The following is a 26469-nucleotide window of genomic DNA, read 5'->3' as shown; positions in this document are numbered from 1 at the left end:
GTTTGGAAGAAGTCTGTTCCAACCCTCATGTATGACTTTGAGGGGTCCAAAACTTCAGTGAAGGAAGTTACCACAGCTCTGGTGGAAATAGCAAGAGAGCTAGAATTAGAAGTAGAGCCTGAAGATGTGACTGAATTGCTGCAGTCTCAGGATAAGACTTGAATGGATGAGGAGTTGCTTTTTATGCACAGAAAATGGTTTCTTGAGATGGAATCTACTCCTGGAGGAGATGCTGTGAGGATTATCAAAATGACAACAAAGGATTTAGAATATGACATAAATTTAATTGATAAAGCAGCAGCAGGGCTTGAGAAGGTTGGCTCCAAGTTGAAGGAAGTTCTACTGTGACTATCAAACAGCATTGCATGTTACAGAGAAATCATTTGGTAAAGTAAGAGTGGTATGGCACTCTTGTGCCAATTGTAGTGTGGCAAATTTCATTGTTGTCTTATTTTAAGACATTGCCATAGGACTTCCCTGGTGGCGCAGTGGTTAAGAACCCACCTGCCACCTGCCAGTGCCGGGGACACGGGTTTGAGCCCTGGTCTGGAAAGATCCCACATGCCACGGAGCAACTAAGCCCGTGAGCCACAACTACTGAGCCTGCACTCTGGAGCCTGTGAGCCACAACTACTGAGCCCGTGTGCCACAACTACTGGAGACCGTACGCCTAGAGATCATGCTCTGCAATAAGAGAAGCCACCGCAATGAGAAGTCTGCACACCGCAATGAAGAATAGCCCCCACTCACCACAACTAGAGAAAGCCTGCATGCAGCAACGAAGACCCAACGCAGCCAAAAATACATAAATGAATAAATAAATTTATTTTTTTTAAAAAGACATAGTCACAGCCACCCCAGCCTTCAGCAACCACCACCCTGATCAGTCAGCAGCCATCGACATGAAGGCAAGTCCCTCCACCAGCAAAAAAGCTCAGGTGATGGTTAGCATTTTTTAGCAATGAAGTATTTTTTAATTAAGATAAATACATTGTTCTTTTATTTATTTTTTTTAACTTTAAACAATTTTTATTACACAAAGGTTGTCACATAATTGGATATTGCTCTACTCTGTACACAATTATTCTTACTCTCCACAGAAAGGCTGCTTCTTAACTTCTCATCTGTTGATGGCAATCACTAAAATCCTGATTTTAACAGAATAGTAGTAAAAATGCCTCAGTGATTTAAGTTGAAAGCAGTACATTGGTGCATGGCTCTTATACTCATTTACCAGGAATGTACAAATGTCTTTATTCAAAAATACAAAATAAATTATCTGTAGGCATGGACAATGACAGCAGTAAACCATTCTATGTTGTCAGCTGAAACCAGTAACTGATGGTTATAGTGATTTTCTTAAACATCAGCCAGCCTTTTCTTCAGTCATCTCCTTCAACTGACCTCTCAAAGTTATTGATGAGGAACGCTGCCTCGGGCTTCCTCTCACAGCTCATTAATGATGGCAAAGCCCTATTCTAGGAATTAGAACATGCCACCTCCCATCCCACCTCCCATCCCACCCCCCATCCCACCCATTCCGTCCATTACAGGATCCTTCTCTTCTTTAGGAATTTCTGTGACTACAACTGCTGCTGTAGTTAACAGAGAGGCCACTCCAGCAGCATCCAGTAATGCAGTTCTTACAACCTTAGTTGGATCAATGATTCCTTTTTCCACCATATTCACAAAATCTCCAAGCATAGCATCATAACCAACTTCTGAAGAACTTTGCAAAATTTTCTCAACTATCAATGATCCTTCGACACCTGCATTTTTAGCAATGGTCATTGCAGGAATTTTGAGTGCTTTTTTAATTATTTCTATACCAATTTTTTGATCTTCATTAGCTGGAGTTATTGAATCCAAGGCTGGAAGGCACCGAAGCAGGGCACAGCCCCCTCCCAAAACAATGCCTTCTTCAACAGCAGCTCATGTAGCATTAAGGGCATCTGTAACTCTGTCTTTCTTTTCATTCACTTCAACATCACTTGTCCCACCAACGTTTAGCACAGCAACACCATCTGAGAGTTTTGCCAGACGTTCATTCAATTTTTCCTTTTCATATTCACTAGTTGTAATATCTAACTGCTCGATGATTTCTTGAATACGCTTTTCAATTTGAGCCTTGTCACCTTTTCCTTTCAAGAGCATGGCATCATCTTTGGTCACAATGACCTCTCCAACTTTTCCTAAGTCATGAGGCTGAACATCTTCAAGATTTAGAGTTAGTCCTTCTTCTCCAAATACTGCACCACCAGTAGCAATAGCCATGTCTTTAAGCTGGTTCTTTCTATTGTCACCAAAACCTGGAGCTTTGACTGCTACAACCTGAAGACCAACTTTCAGCCTATTCAAAACGAGTGTACTTAGAGCTTCTCCATCCACATCTTCAGCAATTATGACCGAGGGCTTACGGTGAGCATTGGCAATTTCAAGAGCAGGAACAATGGACTGGACACTAGAAATTTTCTTTTCACTTAACAGAACATAGGCATCTTGGAATTCACATTTCTGACCTTTTGATGTATTAATTATGGAGAGATATACCCTCTATCAAACTTCATGCCTTCAATAATTTCTAATTCATCATTCAGTGTTTTTCCATCCTTTACTGTGATAACGCCCTTTCTTCCAAACTTTTTCATCGCATCAGAAATGATGCTGCCGATTTCTTTGTCTCCATTTGCAGAAATCGTAGCAACCTGGGCGATCTCTTCCGGGGTTGTCACAGGTTTAGACTGCTTCTTAAGTTCAGCAATTACAGCATCAACAGCTAACATCACACCTCTCCTGATTTCCACGGGATTAGCACCTTTGCTAATCTTCTCGAAGCCTTCCTTAGCAATGGAGCGTGCCGGTACAGTCGCAGTAGTGGTGCCATCCCCAGCCTCTTCGTTTGTGTCATTGGCAACATCTTGAACAAGTTTCGCGCCAATATTTTTATATTTATCTTTTAAGTCAACGGACTATGCAACAGTCACACCATCTTTTGTCACTTTGGGACTTCCCCAACTCTGTTCAATAATCACCGTCCTTCCCTTTGGCCCCATAGTAACGGCTACAGCATCAGCTAAAAGGTCTACACCTTGAAGCATTAAGGCTCGGGCATCTGCACCAAATTTTACGTCTTTGGCATAAGCCCGAGTGAGATGAGGAGCCAGTGCCCTGGACACTGGCCTAATCTGGCGAAGGACTGCGGGCAATCGAAGCATTTCTTGGGCAGCGGCACGGCTAGTGGGCGACGAGACAGGCCGTCGGTGGCGAGTGACATTGTTCTTTTAGACATAATGCTATTGCACACTTAATGGACTATGGTATAGTATAAACATAACTATTGGCATTAGGAAGCCAAAAATTCCTAGCAACTTGGTTTATTGCGATGTTCACTTTATTGCAATGGTCTGGAACCGAACCCGCAGTGTCTCTGAGGTATGCCTATATTGGCATAATGTAATCAAAATGGCTGAAACCCCTTTTTTATTCTATATGCCTTATATGACTTACAAGGAGGTTAAATGTTCTGCATTTGTTTGAGCAGCACCTATACTTCTTCATACAGGCACTTATTCACTCAAAAATATTTACTGAGTGCTTACTATGTGATGACAGTTTTCTAAGCAGTAGGTACTGATTCAGCCATTCATTCAATAAATATTTACTGAGCACCTAATATGTACCAGACAGGTGAGCTTCCAAGGAAAATGTAGTCAACGAAATGAATGAAAGCTCTATTCTCATGGAGCTTCCATGTTAGTGGAGCAATACAAAAATGAAGAAAATAGAGTCTTTGAATAGTAGAGGTGCTGTGCAGGGCAAGCTAAAGGGAATTGGGATGCCCTGAGTTGGGACTGGTATTTTGTGTAAAGGAGTCAGGGAAGGCCTCATGGCTAGGTTCATATCTGATCAGAAACCTGAAGGAAGTCAGAGAGTGGACCATGTGGCCATCTGGGAGACAGTGTTCCAGGTGGAGGGACCAGCACGGGCAAAGGCCCTGGGGTGGAGCATGCTTGGTATGGCATGAAAATACAAAGGTGAAAACACTAGACACTGGTTTTACCTTCTTGGATTGTAGAGTCTGGTTGTGGAGGCAGAGAGTAATCAAATATCTCCCACATAGATGTCTAATTCTGAAGAGCCCATGTGCCAAGAGGGAAGCACAGATGGGGCTGGAAGATCCTATAAAAATAGCTGATCGAATCTCAGGGAAGGATTCCCTTAGGAAGTGTAGTTTAAACTGAAATCCAAAGAAGAAAGCGAGGTTAACCTGGTGAAGGGGAAGGAGGTGGTAGGGTATTAGGGAGGCTATTTCCTGTATAGGGAACAGTGTGTGATCGAAGTATGTGTGTTCAGAGGGGTAGATGGGATCAGGGCTGGTTTAGGACATAAAAGATCCAGGCATCTGCCTTGCAGAGAATGAGGGGGAAAGCGTCCTTGATAAGCAGGAGGGTATGAGCAGGGGACAAATCGCAGAGGGTTTCTGCAGTTTGTAATTACTTAACTGTTTAAATGAGTATGTTCACTGTCTGCCTTCCCTGCTGGAGCAAGTTCCAGGGGGCCAGGACCCTGTCTCCTTTCACTACACTATCCCCAGCTCGTACCCCAGGTGTGGCCCCCTGCAAGGGCACGGTTTGTATTTGTGGGCTCCGTGGCTGGCTAATATCTCCAGCAATCTCACAACCAGCTGAGAGCCTCAGTGGTAACAAGCAGCTCGCATTTTGTGAGTAGTTGGCTCTGTCAGATTCTGGGTTCAGAAAAGGCCAGCAAACTCGGCAGTATTCAAAGCTGAGATTTACGTTTCAAAATCGCAGATAAAAGCCGACTGTGACCATGGAGCTCTCCTCCCACGGAGAAGCAGAGTCCAAATGGCACTCTTCTCCCTTTGTCATACTAAGATGACGTTTTCATCTTGACTTGGTGATAGTGTACTTCTAGGATGGGTGCTCATTGCATAGTATTAAAGAGTCAAACTGTCAGACGAGAAAACAATATTGTTTTTTTATTTCAAGAACGTGTGATGGGGCTTCCCTGGTGGTGCAGTCGTTGAGAGTCCGCCTGCCGATGCAGGGGACACGGGTTCGTGCTCCGTTCCGGGGGGATCCCACATACCGCGGAGCGGCTGGGCCCGTGAGCCATGGCCGCTGAGCCTGCGCGTCCGGAGCCTGTGCTCCGCAACGGGAGAAGCCACAGCAGTGAGAGGCCCGTGTACCGCAAAAAAACAAAAACAAAAACAAAAAAACGTGTGATGTTATCTAAGACACCGGTTGCCCAGCCAGTAGACTGATTGCCAAGGCATCTTCACTGTGAGAAAAAAAAAAAAAAAAAAAAGGGAGGGGGTGTATAGCATAACTCTGGGACAAAGTGCAGAGATTTAGCCAAGCCCTCATTTTTGCAAAGCTGAAGATCAACTTTTGGGGGACAATTCCTGGTATTTCCTATCAGCCTCTACTCCCCGGTTCTTCCTTCCCAATCCTGCATTTGAGGCCGCCTGTGGTACCAGGGAAGTGAATTCTACCCTCCCCAGGGTAGGAGCAGGGAAGCCAGGTGCAGCCCATTCTGTTCACCTGGCCACAGTCACGGATGCCTGGCTGCACGTGGCAGCTAGGCTGGTTCCTGGAGCGAACCTCGGGCGCTGCACTTGGAATGCTGGGACAGAGGCTTCCTTCATGCTGGGCTGCGTGGTAGCGGCAGCACCTGGAACAGCAGTGGTGATTTTTGCCACCAATAGGGCGTGCCACCCTGGGGCCAGTGCTAGTTCAGAGGAGGCCAGATTGAGAGAATTGAATGGAGAGAGCGGTGACGCCCCAAAAGATGGTGAACCTCAGAATCGAATTGCACCTGAATCCTGCCATGTTTCTGGACTCGTCCATGAAGTAAGTCCATACATTCTGTTTATTATTGAAATTGAGACTTCTGTATGTGGTGGCCAAATCTTCCTAGATGGTAAAGGTAATAGAAATGCAGAAACAATTTTCTGTCCTCTAAAAGTATAGTAGCATGTACAGGAAATCAGAATGCAGGTGTAATTGCTGCAAGATCCATATTCTCCTAATTATTTTTAAGTGAAATCTTCCAAGAGTTAACGCCTTAAGTATGTTAATGACATTTTGAATAAGTAAACATACATGTTTTCTTAAAAATGACAACAGTATGAAGGGGTAGACAGTGAGAAGGGCATCTCCATCTCATTCTTCTCAGTTCTCTTCCCCAAAGGCAACATTCTAATTCCTTTACAGGCTTCTTATATGTACTTCTTACGATAGTCTGTACATAGATCTCCCTTTTAATTTACACAAATGCTGCTATATGCTGTCAGCATCTTGCTTTTTTTGCTCACAAATATATCTCAGAGGTTGTTCCATATCAGAAAAGATATAAGCTGCTTTCTTATTCTTTTTTTTGCTTCCTTATTTTTTATTTCAATTGAAATATAGTTGATGGGCAATATTACGTTTCAGATTTTTTTTTAATGAAAAAGCTGCTTCTTAAATATGGCTACGTGGCTAGGAATTTTTCATTCTTCATTTCACTGCTACCTGCAAACAAGGGTGAGTAAATCAGTTGGTTTAATCAGTGAAATGAAACAATGGTAGCAAACACCTTTCATACACTAATGAGGAAATTCATTTAAAATTATTAAACAGCGAGCTTCCCTGGTGGCACAGTGGTTGAGAGTCAGCCTGCCGACGCAGGGGACGCGGGTTCATGCCCCGGTCCGGGGGGATGCCACGTGCCGCGGAGCAGCTGCGCCGGTGAGCCATGGCCGCTGAGCCTGCGCATCCGGAGCCTGTGCTCCGCAACGGGAGAGGCCGCAGCGGTGAGCGGCCCGCGTACCGCAAAAAAAAAAAAAAAAAAAAAAAAAAATTATGAAACAGCTCCAGACTATTCCATTGTTTGGTTCTGTGCTTTATTTAACCAAGCTCCCATAGAGAGTCATTTAGGCTGTAACCTTTAGCTACTTTACACAAAGCTGCAACAAATATTATGTATGCTCCTTTGTTTGAAAGCTGTATAAAATGTTCTCAACAACAGTCTATATAAATATAGGCTGTTCAATCAAAAGTTTTAAACCTGAGACTGAATACAAGAATCAAAAATTGTTTTTTGTTAACTTTTTTTGTGTGTGTGTTAACCTTCCCCCCACCACAACAAATAGATGGATTCTTTTTTTAAAAAAAATTGAATTATAGGGGCTTCCCCGGTGGTGCAGTGGTTAGGAATCTGCCTGCCAATGTAGGGGACATGGGTTCGAGCCCTGGTCTAGGAGGATCCCACGTGCCGCGGAGCAACTAAGCCCATGCACCATTACTGAGCCTGCGCTCTAGAGCCCGCAAGCCACAACTACTGAAGCCGGCGTGCCTAGAGGCCGTGCTCCGCAACGGGAGAGGCCACCGCAGTGAGAGGCCTGCGCACCAGAATGAAGGGCGGCCCCCACTTGATGCAGCTAGAGGGAGCCCGCGCACAGCAACGAAGACCCAGCACAGCCAAAGATAAATTTTTTAAAAATTTGAATTATAGTTGATTTACAATATACTGATAGTTTCAGGTGTACAGCAAAGTAATTCAGTTTTTTATATATATATATATTTGATTCTTTTCCATTATATTGATGTTATTACAAGATATTGAATACAGTTCCCTGTGCTGTACAGTAAATCCTTGTTGTTTATTTTATATGTAGTAGTGTGTATCTGCTAATCCCATACTCCCAATTTATCTCCCCACTGCTCTCCCCCTTGGTTATCATAAGGTTGTTTTCTATGTCTGTGAGTTTGTTTCTGTTTTGTTAAGTTCATTTGTGTTATTTTTTAGATTCCACATATAAGTGATATCATATGATATTTGTCTTTCTCTCTCTGGCTTACTTCACTTAGCATGATAATCTCTATGTCCAGGTGGATTCCTTTTTCTCACTCATCCATCCATCCATTCATTCAACAAATAGTTTTTGTTTTATTTTGTTTTGTTTTTTGCGGTACGCGGATCTCTCACTGTTGCGGCCTCTCCTGTTGTGGAGCACAGGCTCTGGACGCGCAGGCTCAGCGGCCATGGCTCACGGGCCCAACCGCTCCACGGCATGTGGGATCCTCCCGGACCAGGGCTCGAACCTGTGTCCCCTGAATCGGCAGGCGGACCCTCAACCACTGTGCCACCAGGGAAGCCCAACAAATGGTTATTGAGCACTCACTATGTGCCAGGGAATATTTTGGTGCTGATCCTTACCTCAGGGGCCTAACATGACATGTTCATTGGAGAAGAAGATAATAGGTCCAATGGACGGCCAATCATCTGTGGTTATTTATACACATTAATATATAAGTGACTTTAGTTGTAACAGCTTCACAGTTATGTCAGTACAAACCAACTCAGTCTTGGACCTGTATCACAAGGGGTCATGTCTATGCTAGGTCAGTCAATATTTCTAGGTGATAAAAGCAAGGGACCAACAGACCCTTTCTAGGGAGAGCATTCCCTACAATCTCTTACTGCAAGAAACAGCTCCAAGCCATTCATTAAGCATCAATGCCCATGTAGCTTCCCTGTAGCCCCAGCTCTGTGGCCTTGGCTGATTGGACCAGGGGTGGGCATGGGACCTCAGGGCAACCAGTTTATAGGTTGGCTGGTGGCCTATGATCTGGCCTGACTCCAAAGCTTTGTCCAGTAGGAATGCTGGTAACAACTTGCCCCAATCAGATCCTTTTGAATTGAGATACAGAGAAAATAAAACAAATGTTAGCTACGGAAGTAAAACCAAAGGAGAGGAGAAGCCTAGTCATGTAACTGTTGAAGTCAAGGTTTCCAAACGCAGTGACTAGCCAGAGTTAACCAGGTCAGGTCTGGTCTAGGGCAATGGTTCTCAAACTTGCCACAGACAGTCCATGCTTCTGGACTCTTCCAGTAAGTCAGTCTATATGTTCCACTTCTTGTTTATCTTGAGACTTCTGTTTAATTGGTGACTGTTGTCTGAATCATCCTAGATGGTAAAGGTGATGGAAATCCAGAAACAATCTTCTCCCCTTGCCTGGAGGGCCTGTTAAAACAGAGATGCTTGTTGCACCATCAGAATTTCTGATTCAGTGGGTCTGGGGGGTGGTGCTGAGAATTTGCATTGCTAACAAATTCCTAGTTGACACTGATGCTGGTGATCCAAGGACCACACTTTGAGAACCGTTGCTCTAGGGAAATCTTCCATCCATTCAGGTCTCTGTGAAATAAGATGGGTCCTCTTCTTACCGTTAGGCTAGAGCGTTCCATTTTCTGGGTCCCTGTGAGATCATTCTACCACAGAGCTGAAATTCCTGATTGGCTTTTTTTTTTCAGGTCTTTTTGACATCTCCACATTTCTGAGTGAGTCCTTACCACATTACGAGCCCCCAAAATAGAACATAGTAATTAGGTATCATTTATTGAGCCTGTACTCTGTACAAATAGAAAGCATTCAGTAAATGATAACTAGATGTTCACTAGGGAATTGCAATGACTCATAAATATTTTGTCCCTAAATTCACTACTGCAATATTGTTTACTTTGTATTTTTGTTTTTAGAAATTTAAATTTCCTCTTGATTCTTCCTGCCAATTATATAAGAACCAGATTTTGCTCAGCATTTGCAATTTTTCCTACAGTTGTAATGTTCCATCATGTCCTCAAAAATATTAAAACTCAGAGAAAATCAGAAGCAGCTCTAACAAATGAGACTGAACTCTTCCTTTGACCTAGATATACTGTTCCTGTCAAATTAGTGTGTTATTAAAATGTTTTAACTCTGAGGACATCTGTGATCACATTTATTACAAACAGAAATAGGAAGATCTATTGGAAGTTTATTTATATCAGGTCCCATCCTAATAATCTCAGGTCTCTGGTTATGTCTTTTGTCAAACCTTAAAATGGAATCTTTATTTTACGATTATTTCTCATGTTTCTGCTCCACTGGACTCAGCTTTGTGAGCTCTGCAAGTGGGTCTATTTGTCCACCAGTTTTCTCTTAGCGCCTAACACAGGACAGGTGTTCAATAAATACTGGTGGATGTTATAGACTCAATGTTTGTGTCCCCCTCCCCACCAAATTTTGACTCCCAATGTGATGGGATTCAGAGGTGGAGGTAATTAGGTCATGGGGTGAAGCCCTCATGAATGGAATTAGTGCCCTCATAAGAAGAGGTCAGGGAGCTCCTTTGCCCACTTTCCTTCATGTGAAGATACAAGGAGAAGGAGGCAGTATACAAGCCAGAAGAGAACCCTCAGCAGAACCTAACCATGCTGGCACCCTCATCTCAGACTCTAGCCTCCAAGACTGAGAAATACATTTCTGTTGTTTATAAGCCACACAGTCTATGGCACTTTGTTATAGCAGCCCAAACAGACTAAGACAGTGAAACTGAATTACCCTGGCTGTATGCTTACCATTAAAAAGTGCTAAGGCAAGCATCATTTGTATCATATTAAACTAAAATAATAATGTGAACATAAGTAAAGTAGAATAATAAATTGAAAATAATGTAGCTCATTAAGTAAGCCAGTGAAAAAGGAGAAGCAACAAGGCTGGGAATTTCTTTATTCCTCATTCCATTGATAAGAACTCTGCCTGTGGCCAAGGACAAGTAGATTGTTCTGTTTAATCAGTGAAGTAAGGCAACCACCTTCAATTCATTTGAAAGGATTTTGCTGCATATTCTGTAAAAGAAATATAAGAGAGCACATAATAAAAATGACAGTGTGATACACCAAAATGACCCCTTTTATCTCAAGACCTTGAGGCATTTTGCAAGTGATAATTATCTCTTATATCATCCCCTCTGAGGTAAGAATTCTTTTCCTCATTTATAACTGAGCCTCCATAAAATTATTCCCTCCCAAAGTCCCAAGTCATGGCTGCTCTTTGAATCCCTCACCTCCTGAGATATGTCTAAGTTAGCACATAAATCATATTGTTAAAGAAAACTTTAAATCAGGGCAAAAAGTTATGTTTGAGCTACCCAGAGAATAAGCTACTTAGGGATTTTAGATGTCAAGTAAAACTTTCCCAGTGATGAGTGGCAATGGGAACGCATTGGAAGAATTTTTTTTTTAATTTGCTTTTTTTAAAAAAAATTTTATTTATTTTTGGCTGCGTTGGGTCTTCGTTGCTGCAAGTGAGCTTTTTCTCTGGTTGCGGTGAGCGGGCTTCTCATTGCGGTGGCTTCTCTTGTTGCAGAGCACGGCCTCTAGGCGTGTGGGCTTCAGTAGCTGCAGCACGTGGGCTTAGTAGTTGTGGGTCATGGGCTCTAGAGCTCAGGCTCAGTAGTTGTGGCGCATGGGCCTAGTTGCTCCGTGGCAGGTGGGGTCTTCCCGGACCAGGGCTCGAACCCGTGTCCCCTGCATTGACAGGAGGATTCCTAACCACTGAGCCACAAGGGAAGTCCTGGAAGAATTTTAACACAAAAATCTATTCAGTTCTACTTTGTATTTTAATGACGTTTTCAATATTTGGATGGCCTTAGAGGTGAATTGACTTCAAAACACCATCTGAAGTTGTAGGTGATCTGGAGCCAAAATAAAGAATATCTGACAAAGAATACGTTCTCAGAGGAATGATAATAAAATCCTAGACTGGGAGAATGTTCCATTTTATTGCCCAAATGCATAGAAATTTACCATGACAGATCAGAATTTTAATATCTGGTCACAAGGACATCATTCTTTTTTTTTTTTTTTTTTTAAGGACATCATTCTTAATGATCCCCAGCTGCAGAGAGCATGTACTTGGAATTTTCATCCCTACCTTTGTGCTATTAGGGATCCTACATTTTAGATTTACAGAATTTTTAAACTTCTATTTGCAAAGAATTACAAGTATCAAAAAAAAATGACCAGGATAGTACAAAAAATCTCCACAATGCCCTTCACCTAGATTCACTCATTGTTAAAGTCTTGCCCTATTTACTTAGTCATTTGTCATATATAAAATATTTTTCCCAAACCATTTGTACTTATGTTGCATTCATTATGCCACCTTACCCTTAAGTTCTTTAGAGTGTATTCCTAAGAACAAAACATTCTCTTACATAACCGCACTACAGTTACCCACTTCAGGTAATTAAACATTGATCAATACTTTTATTTAATCTACTGTCCACATTCCACTTTTGTTGACTGATCCAGTAAGGACCTTTATTGTATTTTTCTTCCACAGTACAGGATTCAGACCAAGATTGCATATTACATTTTGTTATTATGTCTCCTTTAATTTTGATCAATTCTTCAGTTGTTTTTTTTTTTATGACAGTGATATTTTTGAAGAACAGGTGTCCCTCTTTAAATAAGTTACATAGAAAAAAATTTTGGAGAAATGTAGGTTTAATGGTGGTGGTTATTGTTTTTCAGTTAACAACTTTTTTTTTTTTTTTGCGGTACGTGGGCCTCTCACTGTTGTGGCCTCCCCCGTTGCGGAGCACAGGCTCCGGACTCGCAGGCTCAGCGGCCATGGCTCACGGGCCCAGCCGCTCCGTGGCATGTGAGATCCCTCCGGACCAGAGCACGAACCCGTGTCCCCTGCATCGGCAGGTGGACTCTCAACCACTGTGCCACCAGGGAAGCCAGTTAACAACTTTTTTAAAAAATTGAAGTATAGTTGATTTACAATGTTATGTTAGTTTCAGGTGTACAGCACCGTGATTTAATTTCAGGTGTACAGAACAGTGATCCCTGTGCTATACAGCAGGTCTTTGTTGGTTATCTATTATAGATAGATAGATATAGTATAGTGTGTGTATATTAATCCCAACCTTTAATTTATACCTCCCAGTTAACAACTTTTGATGGTAACTGCAAGAAAAGGAGAGATGGGAATTGCATAACTTCTAATTCAGTACTGTCAGTGAAATTCATAACAAATCCATTCGTGTGTAATGTGCTAAAGCAGTGCCTGGCACACCGTTACTGGCAAATAAGTGTCCTCAAGAGCACCTTTCTTCCCCCTTCCAAACATGTATGTTCCATGTGACAAGGGCCATATATGAGTCTTGTTGGTAGTTTCATCCTAATTATCTAACGCAATGGGTTGGTGTTGAGTAGACTCAGTAAAATGTTTGCTGAATGAATGACTCCTGCAGGGATGAGGTGTATTCAGATGTGTTAACTGGTACCATCTCTTTTTTCTTTAAAATTTCAGTCACCTAACGTAGTGACAAGGCACGAGGTAATTGAGCAGGTATTGAAAGCCTTCACCTTCTCATGGAAGTGGGTTTCACAGCAGATGTCAAGCATACTCCTGCAACAAATATTTTGTTTAGTTCCCAAATGCTTAAAATGCACTGACAATATAGTGTTCTGTTATCTTTAATGGTCATTATACATAATTTCCTTCTCTTTGTTCATTCCTTCTCTCCACATGTTAGGATACCAAAAACTCATTAACTTAAATTCAGATAAATTGAAACCTGTGGAGTTTTTGAAACATTCTCTGTCATCTGAACATGCTAAGCAAATTTTAAAAGTAAATAAACTGTGTAAGGGTGCCCGTTTCATTTACTTAAGGAAATCAATAGTGCTTTGCTGAGGCACTATTTACATACAAGTGATGGGTTAATTGCAAAGAGCTCTATACTATTATTTAGTTAGCAAATTGAGGGGACAGATTTAGGGGACTGCGTTTCTGTTTACTTGTTCTTATCCCCACACAGCCACATTTTAGCCACAGACAAAATGATTGATGCTAAGAGAGAAGGAACTAGCCTAGGGTCACACAGGTAGTAAGTGGCTCAGCTGGGATTTGGATCCAAGTCTTTAAGTTCCACCTTTGCTAGACCACTCTGTGCCAAACTAGTTTGAGTTGTATGGGTCCTTACAGCGCTGAGTCCCTGGTAGGCAAATTAAACCAACAAAGCAACTTCACCAAGAAAAAATTTTTGAGAAAGAATTAAATATATGCTATTTCAAGGAAATCAATAATATAGTCCTTGGGGAAAAGTAGAACTTTAGCCTTTTTTCCCACTTATCGTAGGGTCATTTTTATTTTGAAATACAAGGTGGTGTGAGGGAGGAAGCCATTGTAATGTCTTTGGTCCTTAGAGCCTCTTATAGTACTAATTGCAGCCCTGAGTCCTTTAAAAGGAATAAAACAGTATTTCATTTAAAACTATCCTTTTCATCATTTTAGAGAAAGCTTCCTTCACATTGAGATAATGAGCTTTTCCAGCAAAATATGGTGGTGAAAGACTTTGCTTTTGAATTACCCACCTCGGAGCACATTTTGAGCAATTAGAACAGCTCCTGAGATAAAAGGAATCACCTGATAGAAAACACTTATTTGTGTCTAGAGAGAGTTACAATGAAGATTTCAGAGTAGCGTTACTTTCTGAATTTTCATTGTTTATCTCTGGTCAGCTAAGGATTAAATTCTTTCTTCATATTCTGACAACGTGCCCTTCAGAATGCTTAATGGCCCACTCTGGTTATAGTTGATTTTTTTATTTCTTTGAACATGTTTTTGTTTTTTACTGGGGGCCATAAGGTGATAAGTTATGGGAAGAATCTGTTAGGAGTGTGAAAGGAATCGTATTAACCTTAAAGGAAGATTTATGAAATGGTCCATCTACTCCTATCTTAAATGCTCCTTTTATATCTGTGACTTAAACCCTTCCTAAGTATGATTGGTTTCGTTTAAGTTATATGCATTTTCTCCTAACTGTGCGCCTCAAAAATGATGGAAAAGAAAACAGGACGTAAACCTCACTTTGCACTTGACCTGTATAAACTGATGAATGAATGTTGTAGAATAAGCATGTGCTTGTTCATAATAGCTGGGGTGAGATTGTCCTAACTGGCTGGCTGGTGGAGAGGCCGAGTGGTCATAGTCATGCAACTTAATATTTACTGAGCGGTTGCTATTTGCAGGCAGGAAGGAAAGCACTTCAGTTTCACGTAACCCTCACCTGAAACCTCAGAGGCAGTGACTATTATCAGTTTTGTAGATGAGCACAGTGAGGCCCAGAAAGGCTATGGGTGACAAATGCCCCACGGCTAATGATCCCATTCAATCTGACTCTAGAGGCTACACTTTATTTTGGATAGATCTCACTGGCACTTGTCAGAAGGGGGAATTAGAAGGGCATCGAGTAGATCCAACAAACTAGAGGAAGAACTGTTGCAGTAGTCCAGGTAGGAGGTGATGGGAGCTGGGACTAGAATTTTTTCTTATTTTTTTTTAACCCATTCCTCCCATCCTTCACCCCCCTCCCCCCACCTCTGGCAACCACCAATCTTCTGCTCTCTGTATCTATGATCTTGTTTTTTTGTGTTTTTGTTTTTCTATTCCCCATATAAGTAAGAGCATTTGGTAATAGTCTCTCTGACTTATTTCACTTAGCATAATACCCTCAAGGTACATTTATGTTGCTGCAAATGGCAAGATTTAGTTCTATTTTGTGGCTGGATAATGTTCTACTGTACGTATATATGTGTGTGTATGTGTTTTAAAACATGGGGGTACATATATCTTTTAAAATTAGTGTCTTTGTTTTCTTCAGGTAAATACCCAGAAGTAGAATTTCTAGATCATATGGTGGTTGTATTTTTAATTTTTTTAAGGAACCACTGTCCTGTTTTCCATAGTGGCTGTACCAGTTTACACTCCCATCAACACTTCTCCACATCCTTGTCAACACTTGTTATTTCTTGTCTTTTTGGTAATACCCATTCTTACAGGTGTGAGGGGATATCTCATTGTGGTTTTGATTTGCATTTCCCGGGTGATTAATGGCTTTGAGCATCTTTTCATGTACCTGTTGGCCATCTGTATATCTTCTTTGGAAAAATATCTATTGTGCATATCTGCCCATTTTTAAATTAGATTTTCTTGGGGTTTTGCCACTGAGTTGATGAGTTCTTTGTATATTTTGGATATTAGCTCCTTATCAGATATAAAATTTGCAAATATTTTCTCCTATTCAGTAGATTGCCTTTCCATTTTGTTGATGGTTTCCTTTGCTCTACAGAAGCTTTATCATTTAATGTAGTCCCACTTATTTATTTTTGCTTTTGTTGCTTTTGCTTATGTTGTCAGATTCAAAAAATCATCATCAAGACCTACATCAAGGAGATTATTGCCTATGTTTTCTTCTAGGAGTTATATGGTTTCAGGTTTTATGTTCAAGTGTTTACCTTTTTGAGTAATTTTTGTGTATGGTATACGACAGTGATCAAGTTTCACTCTTTTGCATGTGGCTGTCCAGTTTTCCCAGCACCATTTATTGAAGAGACTGTCCTTTTCCCATTGGATATTTTTGGCTCCTTTGTTGTAAATTAATTGACCATATATTCATGGGTTTACTTCTGGACTCTTTATTCTATTTCATTGATCTATATGTCTGTTTTTATGCCAATACCATACTGTTTTGATTACTATAGCTTTGTAATATAGTTTGAAACCAAGAAGCATGATGTCCTCAGCTTTGTTCTTCTTACTGATGTTGCTTTGGCTGTTTGTGGTCTTTTGTGTTTCCGTATGAATTTTAGGATTATTTATTCTATTTCTTTTTTTTTAATACATTTTTTAAAAATTCATTTTATTTTTTTATTATTTTTGGTTGCATTGGGTCTTCATTGCTGCACGCAGGCTTTCTCTAGTTGTGGTGATCGGGGGCTACTCTTTGTTGCTGTGTGTGGGCTTCTCATTGCAGTGGCTTCTATTGTTGTGGAGCACGAGCTCTAGGCATGCGGTCTTCAGTAGCCGTGGCACACAGGCTTTAGTAGCTGTAGCTTGTGGGCTCTAGAGCACAGGCTCAGTAGTTGTGGAACACAGCCTTAGTTGCTCTGTGGCATGTGGGAATCTTCCCGGACCAGGGCTCGAACCTGTGTCCCCTGCATTGGCAGGCAGACTCTTAACCACTGTACCACCAGGGAAGCCCTATTCTATTTCTTTGAAGAATGCCATTGGAACTTTGATAGGGCTTATATTGAATCTGTAGATTGCTTTCGGTAGTATGGACATGTTAACAATATTAATTCTTCCAATCCATGAGCATGGAATATCTTTCCATTTATTTGTGTCTTCTTCAGTTTCTTTTACTAATGTCTCATACTTTTCAGTACATGGGTTTCACCTCCTTGGTTAAATTTATTCCTAGGTATTTTGTTCCTTTTGATGCAATTATAAGTGGGATTGTTTTCTTAATTTCTCTTTCTGATAGTTCACTATTAGTATATAGGGACACAACAGATGTCTTGTGTACTGATTTTGTATCCTACAGTTTTACTGAATTTAGGGACTTCCCTCGTGGTGCAGTGGTTAAGAATCTGCCTGCCAATGCAGCGGACAGAGGTTCAAGCCCTGGTCCGGGAAGATCCCACATGCCATGGAGCAACTAAGCCCGTGTGCCACAACTACTGAGCCTGTGCTCTAGAGCCTGTGAGCCACAACTCCTGAGCCCATGTGCCACAACTACTGAAGCCTGTGTGCCTAGAGCCCGTGCTCCACAACAAGAGAAGCCACTGCAATGAGAAGCCCGCGTACCTCAATGGAGAGTAGGCCTCACTTGCCGCAACCAGAGAAAAAGCCTGCGTGCAGCAACAAGGACCCAATGCAGCCAAAAATAAATAAATAAATTTATTTTTAAAAATTTACTGAATTTATTAGTCCTAGCAGTTTTTTGATGGAGTCTGTAGGGTTTTCTACATATTACATATGGTGTATATGATATGTTATCTGCAGTTAGTGACAGTTTACTTCTTCCTTTTCAGTTGGATGCCTTATATTTCTTTTTCTTGCCTAATTGCTCTGGCTTGGACTGCCAATACTGTGTTGAATAAAAGCGGTGAAGGTGGGCATCCTTGTCTTGTTCCTGATCCTAGAGGAAAGGCTTTCAGTTTCTCACTGTTATATATGATGTTAGCTGTGGGCATGTTGTATATGGCCTTTATTATGTTGAGGTACATTCCCTCTACACACTTTTGTTGAGAATTTTTATCATAAATAGATGTTAGGGACTAGAATTTTGAGGGTGAAAATAAAGGAAAAGTGTGTAGAGATGGTCAGGTCTCGGTGACGGATTTGATAGGGACATGCAAGCATACTGAGGATCAACCCTAGGTTTTTCCCTGACTTCTTGTGAAATATGCATTTGGTCTTCGTCAAATTTCTGGCACAGAGCTCCTAAAACCCTTGGCATTTCCCAAGTGATGAAAGTGACAATTTTTTTTTATATTAGGCAACTTTTGTATCACAACTAAGGGTGGGGGTCTGGTTGCCAGGAGAACCAACCATGTGATTAGAGTGTTGGAACTTTCAGTCCCTCCGCCTTGACCCCTGGGGAGGAGAGAAGGGAAAGGAACCAAAAGTTAGATTAACAGCCAATGGCCAGTGATGAAATCAATCATTCCTATGTAATAAAACCTCCATAAAAATTCAGAAGGATGAGGTTTGGAGAGCTTCCAGTTTGGTGAACATGTGTAGATACAGAGAGAGTGGTGCCCTCAGAGAGTGTGGAAGCTCTGCACCCTTTCCCTATGCCTTCCCCATGCATCTCTTCCATCTGGCTAGTCCTGAGCTGCATCCTTTTATAATAAACTGATAACCTAGTAAACAAATGTTTCTCTGAGTTCTGTGAGCCACTGTTGCAAATTAATGGAGGGAGGCTGTAGGAACCTCCAATGTGTAGCTTGTTGATGAGAAGCACAGGTGACAACCTGAACTTGTTATTGGCATAAGGGAGAGGGGGTCACTGGAACATCCAATCTGTAGCCAGTTAGTCAGAAGCACAGGAAATGATTGAAATGGGTGGCGGGGACCATGGGGCACTCTTGTGTGACTGAACTCTTACCCTGTGAAACCTGATGCTATCTCTGGGTGGACAGTGGCAGAACTGAATTGAATCATAGGACACCCAGCTGGTGTCCTGAGAATTGCTTGGTGGTATGGGGAGCACCCCACCCCTACTACACACACCCATGCATTGGAATTGGGTCCAGGAACCCCCCAAATTCGTGGCTAGGATAGGCGGTGGAGGAGGAGCTCTGGAGAAAAAGATCTATGAAACCCTCATTTGTCTGACTCCTTGTTAGAGGAAGTTCAGTCAGAATGAATGGCATATCAGAATGGTGAAATATTTTTAAAGGAAACAGCTTCACTATTTCCAGGAAATAGAACCAGGCTTTAAAATGATTCCTTCTTTTATCCCCAGCACTTGTTTAATAGAGACTTAGAAATGGTTTGCCAATCACAAATCGGTTGGACCGCCAATGGTGCTCCTCAAGTGTTTGAAGGTGATTAAAAGCAGCTTGGTTTTCTAAGGCATTTAAATAGTCCCTCTGGAAATCTTGTTAAACTCTTCATTTGCTTCCCAAACTCTTTCTCTTTAAAGAGGGACAACCTAAACTCTCGTTGAGCCTCTCTGTGTCCCAATTAATGAGGCTTTACTCATTTAAGAAATACTGACCGGCTGCATTAGCCTGCGTCTTCCTCTGGGGTCAGTAGAGGCACTTTTCACCAGGCACTTAAACCTTAGCTGGTGTTAGTGACTATTTTAACGATCGCTCCAGTCAGCATTTTGCATTCTGCCAAATGGACTGATGAGGTAGTGGTGCGGATAAGGGGCAGAGTCTCATAGCGCCCTTTGCCTGGGAACAAACCCCAGATCATGGAATTATGTCGTGGTGGAGGTATTTCCTCTGACACCTGTTGAATACCTACACATGCCAGGCTTCCACACACACTGTCTCCTTAGTCCTCATGACCACCAGATGTGGAATATTTCATCCTTCCGTTTTGCAAATGATAGAATCCAAACCTTAAACCTGTACATCCAACTGCCTGCTGACCGTCTTCACTTGTACATCCCCTGAGCAAAAGCCCAAACAGCAAATTCTTTTTTTTTTTTTTAACCTCCTCCTTTATTTGGGGTCAGCAACCAAACCAATTCATTCATCAACAATTAGAAATCTAGACTTATTTATTATTTTTTTTGGCCGTGTTGCGCAGCGTGTGGGATCTTCATTCCCAGACTAGGGATCAAACCCACGTCCCCTGCAGGTGAACCACAGAGTCTTAATCACTGAACTGCCAGGGAAATCCTTAGACTCATTCTTGATTCTTCCTTCTCTCTCGCTTTCTTTTTTTAAACCTCGTATATCCTACCAATTAATTACCAGATCTTAATGGTTTCACACCTACGTATTTCTGTACATCTGACACTTGAACAACAGGTTTGAACTGCATGGTTTAGCTTATGTGCGGATAATTTTCGATAAAAAATACTACAGCACTACATGGTCCACTGGTTGAATCTGAGCGTGCAGAATAATCACTGACGCAGAGGTCCGACTGTAAATTATGTGGATTAACACTCATGTTCAAGGTCAGCTGTATTCATTTTTTTTTTTAATCCTCTGTATTAGTTTCCTATGGCTGCTGTAACAAATAACCATCAATGTAATGGCTTAAAAAAACCCACAAATTTATTCTCTTACAATTCTGGAGGCCGGACATCTGAAATGAGTCTTACAGGTCTGAAATCAAGGTGTCAGTAGGGCTGGCTCCCTCTGGAGCCTCTAGGGCAGAATCCATTTCCTCACGTTTTCTCGTTTCTGGGAGCCGCCTGCATTTCTCGGCTGATGGCTGCTTCTTCCAAGCACATCAGCTTTTCTCTCCCTGCATCCGTGGTCACTCGTCCAAGGTTTTCCTCCTCTTCTGCAGCTGAATCTCCCTCTCCTTCCCTCTTATAAGGATACTGTGGTTACATTAAGGGCTCACCCAGATAATCCAGATAATCTTCCTCTCTCAAGATCCCTAATCACATCTGCAAAGTCCTTTTTGCCATGACAGGCAACATTCACAGGTTCAACATTCAGGATGGTGCCATGGACATCTTGGGGGGCTAAGCCCACCACATCCTCCTTGCCTGGCTCACCTGTCCTCACCTCTCACCTCCTCACTGCTCTTCCTGTCTTTAGTTTAATCCATCCTCCCTTCCTGCCACCTGTGACGTAGGGCAGTAGTTCCCCAAAGCAGATCCATTAACTGAACCCCGAGAAGGTTGTTAACAGTACAGGTACCTGGATTCTACCCCTAGAGATTCTGAGTCAGAAAGTCTAGTGGATCTGTATTTTATAAAACCACCAGCATACTGATTAAACAAGTAAATGAACAAACAAAGCTTGATACCTTGATGACAGCTCCAAAATTTCAATATAGGGGAAACTCAGGAGTTTGTTTTGGGGGGTGACCCCCACCCCGGGGGACTTACCTGAGACTGTGTTTGCATAGCAAGCATGCTGTGTTTACACTGATTGCATGTTACAGATCAATGAAAATAGCAAAGTTTTCTAAAGATGGTTTTCCGCAGATACTACATTTGTTTTTTTGTTTTTGTTTTTGTTTTTTTGCGGTATGCGGGCCTCTCACTGTTGTGGCCTCTCCCATTGCGGAGCACAGGCTCCGGACACGCAGGCTCAGCGACCATGGCTCATGGGCCCAGCCGCTCTGCGGCATGTGGGATCTTCCCGGACCGGGGCACGAACCCATGTCCCCTGCGTCGGCAGGCAGACTCTCAACCACTGCGCCACCAGGGAAGCCCTACATTTGTTTTTAAAAAATTGTTTTTACTTCAAAGTAACTTTATGGGGTGGATGGAGGTGATAGGGCGGGGGAGTTATGCTTAAACCTTCCTTTCCCATGCCATACCTTACCACCCTGCTGTTTCTCCAGGTCACTGATGCCCAGGGAGTTTGGGAACCTCTTATTCTGATCACAAACTTCTTGAGGACAAGGATTATATTAGTACCTTTTTCTGTGTTTAGTCCCTACCTCTTAGGATTCTGGCACCCAGTCAGCTTTCAATTACTGTATGCTAAATGCACAATTCAACAAATTAATGGAATTTGCTAGTACATAATGTGAGTACAAAAGCATTTGTTGAGTTTTTACTAAAAGACAGCCTACTTTGTTTTTTTAAAAATTATTTATTAAAAAAAAAAATTATTTATTTGGTTGCACCGGGTCTTAGTTGAAGCTCGTGGGCTCCTCAGTTGCGGCATACATGTGAGATCTAGTTCCCTGGCCAGGGGTCAAACCCAGGCCCCCTGCATTGGGAGTGCAGAGTCTTAACCACTGCACCACCAGGGAGGTCCCAAGACAGCCTAGCCTGATGAGAAACTGAGGTGAGGGATTAAAGGATCTACTGGGAGAAGCACAAATACCGAGGTTGTTCAGAGGTCAAGGTGAGCATTTGCTGTTGAAGAGTGTTACTAATGCTGGTTGGTGGTGATGCATGTCCAGAGTGGACCCAAACCCTCCTGGGAAGTGAAACACCAAGCAGATGTATGTTATTTGTATCTGTCCGAATATGGGGTATACAGATAATAGCTAGTACATAGCACTTGCTATGGGCCAGGCACTGTTCTAAGCAGTGTATATGTATCAGCATGTATGTGTATCATCTCATTTAATTTTCACAAGAACCTTAATAACTCACACAAAAACATTTAAGAATGATGGAACAGAGTGGTTAAATACCTTGGCCGTGGTCACACAGCTGGGGAGTAGGTTCAAATCCAAGCACCCTGGATGCAGAGGTTTTACCCACCATGCTGCACTGCCCAGGGACCTGAGCTGTGTCACAGGGTGCGGTACAAGAGAGATGGAAGAACAAGCCCTGAGTGCGTGGTCCAGTTGTGTAGAAAGGACACAAACATAGACAACATTTTGAGATTATGACAAATAATTTAATACAAAGGTACCTATCTCCTGAAGTCTTAAGGAGGGCAAGCGACTTGTCCAAGATCATGCCAACAAATGGCACAGCTGAGACTAGAATCCACCTGTGTCTGAGACCAAATCCAAGTACTTGCAAGTGGGGTGAAGCTTTCTAAAGTAGGGGCCAAGGGAAGGTATAGCAAGGGCATTTTATTTAATCTCAGGCTAAGAAAAGCCTGGCCTTATTATTGTTATTTTAAAATTTTTGGTGTACAATTCAATGATTTTCATTAAATTGACTGAGTTGTATAACTATCATCAAAATGCAGTTTTTAGAACTTTCTCATCACCCCTATAAGCTCCCCCATTCCCATGTACAGTTAATATCTGTTCTATCTCCAGCCACAGGTAACCACTCATCTACTTTCTGTCTCTATAGATTTGCTTTCTCTAGACATTTCATACAAGTGCAATCACACAATATGTTATCCTTTGTACTGACTTCTTTCATTTAGCATAACATTTTTTTTAAACATTTATTTATTTGGTTGCATCAGGTCTTAGTTGCGGCAGGCGGGCTCCTTAGTTGCGGCTCCAGAGCTCCTTAGTTGCAGCAGTCAGGTTGTGGTATGCAAACTCTTAGTTGCAGCATGCATGTGAGATCTAGTTCCCTGACCAGGGATCGAACCCGGGACACCTGCATTGGGAGCGTGGAGTCTTATCCACTGTACCACCAGGGAAGTCCCAAGCGTAACGTTTTTTAGGTTCATCCATGTTGTAGCATCTATCAGTACTTCTTTCCTTTTTGCAGCTGAATAATATTTCAGTCTATGGCTATATCACATTTTGTTTATCCATTTGCCAGCTGACAAATCTTTGGATGTTTTCCACTTTGGGGCTCTTAAGAATAATGTTGCTATGAACATTCGCACACAAGGTTTTGTGTGGATGTTATGTTTTCATTTCTCTTGGGCACATGCCTAGAAATAGAACTGCTCAGTTGTTGTGGTAATTTTGTTTACTTTTGCATTTTTTTTTTTTTTCGGTACGCCGGCCTCTCACTGTTGTGGCCTCTCCCATTGCGGAGCACAGGCTCCGGACGCGCAGGCTCAGCGGCCATGGCTCACGGGCCCAGCCGCTCCGCGGCATGTGGGATCCTCCCGGACCGGGGCACGAACCCGCGTCCCCTGCATCGGCAGGCGGACTCTCAACCACTGCGCCACCAGGGAAGCCCTTGCATATGTTTAAGTTTTAAGAAACTAAAGCCTGACATTTAAGCAAAGGTATGAAGGCTGAAAAATGAAAGAACCAAGGGAGAGGGAAGGGACAATATTCTAGGCAGTTCTGGGAAAACTATGTTTTGGGAAAAGTACCAGTTTCTTTATTCCTGATGTGGTGCCTATAAAGTAATAATGATTGTATTTCGCATCTTAAACCCAAGGCAAAATAGCGTTATCAAAGGAAAACTGTCAATTTCTTGACGGTGATTAATGTGCCTGAATCACAACAAGGTTGCCTTTTCCCAGTTTGGTTTGAACTGTTCTATGAGAAATCATTAAAAAACAAAACCAAAAAACCACAACAAACACCCAAACAAAGCAAGCAAACAAAAAACCAAAACCCTGGGCCTGATAATCTGGTATGAGAAGGGCACAAGCCAAAAGGAAGAATCTATACTACTTACAGTCTGTCTTTTTCTACGTTTCGGTGAGTTAATCTCCTCACGTGCCTAGCAATAACGTTTGCAGAGTCTAAAGGCCACAGCTCTGTTTGCACTGCTTCCCAGATGATAAATGGTGTTCGGCAAAATGCTGGAAAATAATCATACCTGAGCCACCTTTCTCCAATACGCTTTCTTCCTTTTTGTCAGATTTAGTGACAGTTGATTTGTGTGTGTGTGTGTGTGTTTTCCCTGTTCGTGTGCTTTTCAGTGCAAGACAGAGCACACATTCAGGGCCCCAACAGTTGTGCACACAATACATTGGTTAATCTAAGGTGACCTGCAGGTTTCAACTTTGTTTGCAAAGGCAGCTACAATACAGCCATGGAGGCAATTACAGCATTACAAACAAGGGACATAAAGTTGGAGAGCTGATTTCTAAAAGGCCCAAAGAGAGGTTTTACTTCTTAGCTTATGACCAGAAGTTCATGGCACATTAAGTTTTCCATTTGCAAGCTAAGAGAATCCCTTCCCACAGCTTCTAACTTCTCAAAATGATTGGAGAGAGAAAATGTCGGGGTTTCTCTTGGTGAAAAAAAGTACTCTCCAAGTGTAGTGACAGAATGCCAGCTTTGTCTCTGTACTTTAATACTGAATAGGAGGAGGTGGTCTATCTGCACAGAGGTCAGTAATGGCCATTTTTTTTTTTATCATCTACTTAAAATTCATGTCCCTGACTTCTAGATATGGCACCTTGATTTTCCTTTGTGAAATCCTTGAGTTCATGTAGTTTGGTTGTTCTGACACCATCACTATGCCCCGGGGTAGGCAGACGAGACCATTTGGAACAATGCGTATCCCTGGTCACGATGATGGATTCACGAATGGGCATGTGACCCAAGCTGGGATAATGAGAAGTCTAGAGTTTTCGCTTAAACAGTCAGAAAAAAGGTGCCCTCTTTCCTTTGGGTCATTAGGCTGGTAGAATTGAAGTCTAGAAGTGCTGATGAACATCTTCTGGCTTCAAGGAGGAATCCTACCTGTAATAGGTGAGAACAAAGCCAATAGAGAGGAAAGCAGAACCCAGAGATGGGGGAAGACAGGCTACCATGGCATGATCTCAGCATCCAGTGCCAGCTGTGTTAAAACCTATGCAGCCCCTGGACTAGTCCACTATTTGAACGAAGGATTTCTTTTGTGTGTGTTTAGATGGAGGGAGGGTTTTGTTACCTGCAATCAAAAAAAAAAAAAATCTGACTGATTTAGGGGTCACCCAAGCTGTATTTAGTACTAACAGAAAATGGGCTTTCTCCATACCTTAAACCCCACCTCTGAATCAACCTCAGAATTTGAAAATAGTCTCAGCGAGTGAATCTGGGTTTAGCATATTTTGTTTTATCTACACACAAGTGCTGTATGTAAAAATTTCACCAAGCTAAACCTGGAAGACTCTCAGTAGTTTTGTGACCTAAAAAGGTGAAGTTACTGTCCCAGGACCGTATGTTGTGGTACCATTGAAATGTCCTGGTGTCAGTCTTCCACTGTTTTTCACTATTTCCAATGAGATGAATTTGAAAATGTAAGATGCTACACATACGTGGATTGTAGTATCAACTTACAGGAAGTGGTCAGCTTTTTAAAATAAATAAAATAGAATACATAATATCAAGAATACATCACATAGGGACTTCCCTGGTGGCGCACTGGTTAGGAATCCACCTGCCAATGCGGGGGACATGGATTTGATCCCTGGACCAGGAAAATCCCACATGCTGCAGAGCAACAAAGCCCTCAAGCCACAGCTACTGAGCCCACGTGCCACAACTACTGAAGCCCACACGCTCTAGGGCCTGCGTGCTGCAACTACTGAGCCCGAGTGCTGCAACTGCTGAAGCCTGTGCACCTACAGCCCATGCTCCACAGCAAGAGAAACCACTGCAATGAGAAGCCCGCGCACCGCAATGAGGAGTAGCCCCCTCTCACCACAACTAGAGAAAGCCCACGCACAGCAACGAAGACCCAACGCAGCCAAAATAAATAAATAAATAAATCACATATAAGAAGAGCAAGTATTATTTTATTTAGTTTCATTTCAGTTGTATATAAAAAATGTATATATCCATGTATACATAGAAATCAA

General features: G+C 42.1%; 1 long non-coding RNA gene and 1 pseudogene across 2 annotated transcripts in view; one reads left to right on the top strand and one right to left on the bottom strand.

Annotated features, from left to right (window-relative positions):
- The window catches only part of LOC132526868 (uncharacterized), a 102200-nt gene that overhangs the window by 20007 nt on the left and 55724 nt on the right, over positions 1 to 26469 (top strand). The window lies entirely within an intron of this gene.
- Positions 1013 to 3215, bottom strand: LOC132527972 (60 kDa heat shock protein, mitochondrial-like; annotated as a pseudogene).

Source organism: Lagenorhynchus albirostris, chromosome 10, assembly GCF_949774975.1.
Source record: "Lagenorhynchus albirostris chromosome 10, mLagAlb1.1, whole genome shotgun sequence".
NCBI lineage: Eukaryota > Metazoa > Chordata > Mammalia > Artiodactyla > Delphinidae > Lagenorhynchus > Lagenorhynchus albirostris.
The sequence above is the reverse complement of the archived record's forward strand: the minus strand, read 5'-3'. Positions and strand labels throughout refer to the sequence as shown.